The 6,369-nt window shown below is 46.9% G+C and overlaps 1 protein-coding gene across 1 annotated transcript in view; it reads left to right on the top strand.

Annotated features, from left to right (window-relative positions):
- The window catches only part of SMS (spermine synthase), a 215,843-nt gene that overhangs the window by 4,152 nt on the left and 205,322 nt on the right, over positions 1 to 6,369 (top strand). The gene's annotated exons all lie outside the window — the stretch shown is intronic.

Raw genomic sequence — 6,369 nt, 5'->3', positions numbered from 1 at the left:
ACTAAGCGCGGCCCTGCGCTTAGTAACCCGATATTTACCCTGGTTACCATTGTAAAACATTGCTGGCATCGTTGCTTTTGCTGTCAAACACGACGATACACGCCGATCTGACAACCAAATAAAGTTCTGGACTTTCAGCAACGACCAGCGATATCACAGCAGGATCCAGATCGCTGCTGCGTGTCAAACACAATATCGCTATCCAGGACGCTGCAACGTCACGGATCGCTATCGTTATCGTTGCAAAGTCGTTTAGTGTGAAGGTACCTTAAGGGGTACTTCGTCTGTCTGTCGGCAACTTCCGTCACGGAAATCCCGTGTCGCTGATTGGTCTCGCTAGCTGCCTGGTCGTGGCAGCCATGACAATCAGCGACTGGCAGAGTCCGATTAGTCCCATCCCTACTCCCCTGCAGTCAGTGCCCGGCGCCCGCTCGCTCCATAATCCCCTTCTGTCACCGCTCACACAGAGTTAATGCCAGCGGTGACGGACCGCGTTATGCCGCGGGTTACGCACTCCGTTACCGCTATTAACCCTGTGTGCCCCCAACGTTTTACTATTGATGATGCCTATGCCTCCGTAGTCCGAGGATGTGCTCGCGCCTTCCGCCAGCTTCCGGTCCCAGAGATGCATTGCGAAATTACCCAGAAGACTTTGCGGTCTCGCGAGACCGCTAAGTCTTCTGGGTAATTTCGCAATGCATCCTGTTTCTCAGCCAAGGGGCCTGGCCATCTGGTCCGCATCCATGGAAAGATGGATAGCACGGCCTACCTGGAGATTTTGGCCAAGAACCTCCGCTCCTCCATCAAGGATCTTAAGATGGGTCGTCATTTCATCTTCCAACAACACAACGACCCAAAGCACACAACCAAGAAAACCAAGGCCTGGTTCAAGAGGCAAAAAATCAAGGTGTTGCAGTGGCCTAGTCAGTCTTCTGACCTTAACCCAATTGAAAACGTGTGGAAGGAGCTCAAGATTAAAGTCCACATGAGACACCCAAAGAACCTAGATAACTTGGAGAAGATCTGCATGGAGGAGTGGGCCAAGATAACTCCAGAGACCTGTGCCGGCCTGATCAGGTCTTATAAAAGACGATTATTAGCTGTAATTGCAAACAAAGGTTATTCCACAAAATATTAAACCTTGGGGTTGAATAATAATTGACCCACACTTTTATGTTTAAAATTTATAAAAATTTTAACTGAGCAACAAAACTTTTTGGTTTGTAAGATTTATGCATCTGTTAATAAATCCTGCTCTTGTTTGAAGGCTCTAACTTATTTGCATCTTATTAAACCTGCTAAATCTGCAGGGGGTTGAATACTACTTTTAGGCACTGTATACTATGTGGCTGCTATATACATACATACATATTCTAGAATACCCGATGCGTTGGAATCGGGCCACCATCTACCGTATTTTCCGGCGTATAAGACGACTGGGCGTATAAGACGACCCCCCAACTTTACCAGTTAAAAAATAAAATCTTCTTAAAAGTTGGGGGTCTTCTTATACACCGTATGTCGTCTTATAGGGCCGGTGAATATGTGCCTTTTGGGGGGGGGGGGAGTGATCCTGATGAGGACGAGGGGGCGTCTCACAGGAAAGTGAGTATCCCCCATTACCTTATCATAGCGCTGCAGCGTGGGGTCACTGTGCTGGGAGCGGCGGCTGCTGTGCTGTGCTGTGGCGGCTCCTCTTCTGCAGTGTGGGGCCTCTGGTGCTGTGGGGCAGTGGCGGCGGCGTATCTTCATGCAGTCGGGGCTCCTCCGGCATCTCAGCCTGGAAGCCCCGCCGGCAACTCCATCGGTACAATGCGGTCAGGTGGCCTCCGGGAAAATGGCCGCTGCTCAGATTCAGATCTCGTCCCGAGATCTCGGGAGACGAGATCTGAATCTGAGCAGCGGCCATTTTCCCGGAGGCAGCTCAATAGGTGCGATGCGGTGGCCCGGCCGCTGGGGGCTGTGCATGCTCAGATTCAGATCTCGTCCCGAAATCTCGGGACACGAGATCTGAATCTAAGCAGCGGCCATTTTCCCGGAGGCCAGCGCATTACACCGATGGAGTTGCCGGCGGGGCTTCTAGGCTTTGAGATGCCGGAGGAGCCCCGACTGCATGAAGATACGCCACCGCCCCACAGCACCAGAGGCCCCACACTGCAGAAGAGGAGCCGCCGCATCACAGCACAGCAGAGCAGCCGCCGCTCCCAGCACAGAGACCCCACGCTGCAGCGCTATGATAAGGTAATGGGGGATACTCACTTTCCTGTGAGACGCCCCCTCGTCGTCATCAGGATCACTCCCCCCCCCCCCCCCCCCCACCCACCATATACACCCGGCGTACAAGGCGATTCCCGGCGTACAAGACGACCCCCGACTTTTAAGAAGATTTTCAGGGGTTAAAAAGTCGTCTTGTACGCCGGAAAATACGGTAGTTTATTATAATTGCCAGACCTGAAATAACAATCACTTTTTACCTATTGTGTCCCCCCCCATTTCCTTGTAGATTGGAAGCTTGCGAGCAGGGACCTCACTCCTAATGTCACTGTTTAAATTGTCTTAACTCGTACCGAATTTATTGTTTGTACATGTCCCCGCTTAATTGTAAAGTGCTGCGGAATATGTTGGGGCTATATAAATGAAAATTATTATTATCCTATTGATCTCAGTGGTAAAACATTCCTATAGTGCACATGATGCTGCTTTTGCCATGTTTATTCTTGAGGCATTTCTGCTGGGAAAAACAACACTTCCAATTTTTTTTTTCTTTTACATGGTTTTTGGACTTCGATTTTTCAGCCAGAAAAATCCACAACAAAAGACATGTGAACACACACTTTAGGATACGTTCACACTGATGCTTTTTCTCTGCATCCCAAACAATGTGGCATCAGGTTTAGGAGCCTTGTTCTGCCCATAATGAGGAGTGGCATTAACAATAAGTCCAACCTTCAATGTGCCAGTGGTGTAAGCGGGTACTTCCATCTGATGGAAATTGCCCCATAGTTTTTTTTTTTTTTTTTTTTTTTCCTGCTGATGGTCACCATTATTGCTATGATTGTAGGGTGTACATGGTTACCTGATATGATGCATGATTAGTAATGGTGTGCTATATTCAGGGCTGTGGAGTCGGTAAGCCAAACCTCCGACTCCTCAATTTCCCTGACACCATCTCCACCAAAATGGGCTCCGACTCCACAGCCCTGACTATATCACCATCGTTTGCCACTTAGCACCACTTAGTACAAGTGGAGACTGTAGAGCTGATCATGGCCCAGTCTTCAGCATTTAGTAGAATAAGCCCCCCCATCACGCACGTGTGATACCACCTACCATAAGTATGCCACAGCAGTATTTGGATGGCACAAGCAGGAGAGGACTTTGGAAGAGTTGAAAAGCTTCTGTTAAAGGGAACTTGTCACCCCCAAAATCGAAGGTGAGCTAAGCCCACCGGCATCAGGGGCTTATCTACAGCATTCTGTAATGCTGTAGATAAGCCCCCGGTGTATCCTGAAAGATGAGCAAAAGAGATTAGATTATACTCACCCAGGGGCGGTCCTGCTGCGGTCGCGGTCCGGTCCGGGGCCTCCCATCTTCTTACAATGACGTCCTCTTCTTGTCTTCAAGCTGCGGCTTCGGTGCAGGCTTACTTTGTCTGCCCTGTTGAGGGCAGAGCAAAGTACTGCAGTGCGCAGGCGCCGGGAAAGGTCAGAGGAGCCGCGGCAGGAAGACAAGAAGAGGACGTCATCGCATGAAGATGGAAGGCCCCGGACCGGATCGTGACGCCCCATCGGATCGTGACGCCCCATCGGATCGTGACGCCCCATCGGATCGTGACGCCCCATCGGATCGTGACGCCCCATCGGATCGTGACGCCCCATCGGATCGTGACGCCCCATCGGATCGTGACGCCCCATCGGATCGTGACGCCCCATCGGATCGTGACGCCCCACCCAGGTGAGTATAATCTAACCTCTTTTTCTCATCTTTCAGGTTACAATGCAGTAGATGAGCCCCTGATGCTGGTGGGCTTAGCTCACCTTCGATTTTGGGGGTGACAGGTTCCCTTTAAACATTTTTTTTTTCCTCCTGATTATAGCTTATGTGAAAGTGACATTAGTCTCCAATTGGTCTTTGCCCAATGGGGATGTCGATACATTTGCAGATTCACTAAGAACTGATTTAGCAGTCTGGATGGTGAGGGGATCACTTTCATCACACAGTAATACGTTGGAGGTAATTGATCTCCCTTTTTTATTTCCATATATCTGCTGAACTGTACGTAACCCAGATTTCAGATGGTAAGGCTGTAAATAGATGTACTCCCCGGAGGGCTGGTAATTTACACTCCTACATGAATGCATAATGTAGTGGCCATGACAGTACAAACAGGAAAAATACTCATCCAGCTTTCTCTGAACATTACATTTTGAGGTGATGTACAATATCAGGGTTTGTAATTTCTTAGTCCCAGGGCTCCATTTTTACTTTTTCCTTTGTATACTGCTCTGAATACTCATGAGAGGCAGATGATGGCTGTAGCCATTTACTGTCGGCAGCTTAGTAACATCTGCTCAGTTAAAATGCATAGTAATTATCCTTTAAGATGACAGAAGGGCCTATTTTACTGTAAAAGACCGGTCTATAAAATCTAGGTATTGCTTAATGGCAGGGGTGCACAACCTTTTCTGGTCTTAGTGCACCATTATCTTATTGATTAACTTCCAAGAACCTCAATAAAAGTCATAGGGGTATTACCAACTGAGACATTTTTGGCAAATCAGAATTACAGTGTATTGCAAAAGTATTCAACCCCGCCTTTGTTTTTTTTTTTTTTTTTACCTATTTTGTTATTATAACATGTTTAAATATGTTTGTAATCCGATTTGTGTGTGATGCATCAGCACTAAATATAAATAGCCTAAGATGGTGAAGTGAGAAAAATATTTGCATAAATTTAAATTTATGAGATCAAATAACTAAAAATTGACATTTGCATATGTATTCACCCCTTTTGCTATGAAGCCCCTAAAAATTTCTGGTGCAAGCAATTATCTTCATAAGTCACATTCTTAGTAAAAGGAAGTCCACCTATAATATTATTATTATTTATTTATATAGCACCATTAATTCCATGGTGCTGTACATGGGAAAGGGGTTACATAAAGAGTTATAGACACAGTTTACAGGAAACAAATTTACAATGACAGACTGGTACAGAGGAGAGAGGACCCTGTCCTTGCGGACTTACATTCTATGGGTAATCTATATGCAATCTAAGGCTATGTGCTCACTGTTCTTTTTTGCAGCGGTTTTCTGCGCGGAAATGGGCCAAAAACGCTATGGGAATATGCAAGCTAATTCAATGACAATCCTGAAGTGTTGTGAACATGATCAGTAAATTTCCTTTGAGTACTTGCAGCAGTGCGGATTTTTTCTGCAGCATGTCCAATTCTTTATGCGGATTTTTATCATTTTCCACACAACGGGAGTCAGTCAAATCCGCAGCAAAAACGCAGGTATAAAAATGTTTGCTGATTTGCTGAGTTTTTTTTGTGTTTTTTGCCGACTTCCTATGGTGTTTCCCACACTGTCATCTCTGTGATGGTGTGGGAAACATCGGCCTTGTGGTTCTTCTCGGCGGTGACGTTACCACCGGTAAGACTGTCGGTCAGAGCGCTGCGGGGTCATGCTGTCAAATGTCCGCATGGCTCCACAGCTGTGACTGTGACCCGCAGTAAAACACTTACCACAGGTCATTAGGCGTGAGCTAATGAGACTACTACTCCCATCAGCCTACGTCTGCTGTCACTGTTAGCAGTGATGTCAGGAGCCGCTGATGGGAGACATACATATTGAAATAAAGAAAAAAAAATTACACTCGCCTAACACCAAATCCCCGATGCCCTCGTTTCCTAGAAAACATTTAAAAGAACATATACTCGCCTTAATGTCCAATGCCCATGTCCCCTATAATAAACCACCATATACTCACCTGTCTGCCGTAGTCCACATAATCCTGAGTTTCCCATGGCGAACAGTCACATCTGGGGCAACTGAGAGCTGATGTTTTAGTCTGGGAGGTGGCCAATATCGATGGCCCCTTCCTAAGCTATTAATATCAGCCCGCAGCTGTCTGGTTAGGTTTTTTTTTTTTTAGGGGGACCCTGTGTCAATTTTTTTTTTCTTGGATCCCCATGTAAACAAGCCAGTAAAGGCTAAGGCCGGCCTCACACTGGGCGTAAGACAATACGCCACGTATTATACGTCCGTACTACGGCCGTAATACGGAGAAATGTTCCCAAAATATTGATCCGTAGTCAGGGTGTGTCAGCGTATTTTGCGCATGGCATCCTCCGTATGTAATCCGTA

Source organism: Ranitomeya variabilis, chromosome 3, assembly GCF_051348905.1.
Source record: "Ranitomeya variabilis isolate aRanVar5 chromosome 3, aRanVar5.hap1, whole genome shotgun sequence".
Taxonomy (NCBI): Eukaryota; Metazoa; Chordata; class Amphibia; order Anura; family Dendrobatidae; genus Ranitomeya; species Ranitomeya variabilis.
Note: the sequence above shows the minus strand (reverse complement) of the source record. Positions and strands in the feature narration are given on the sequence as shown.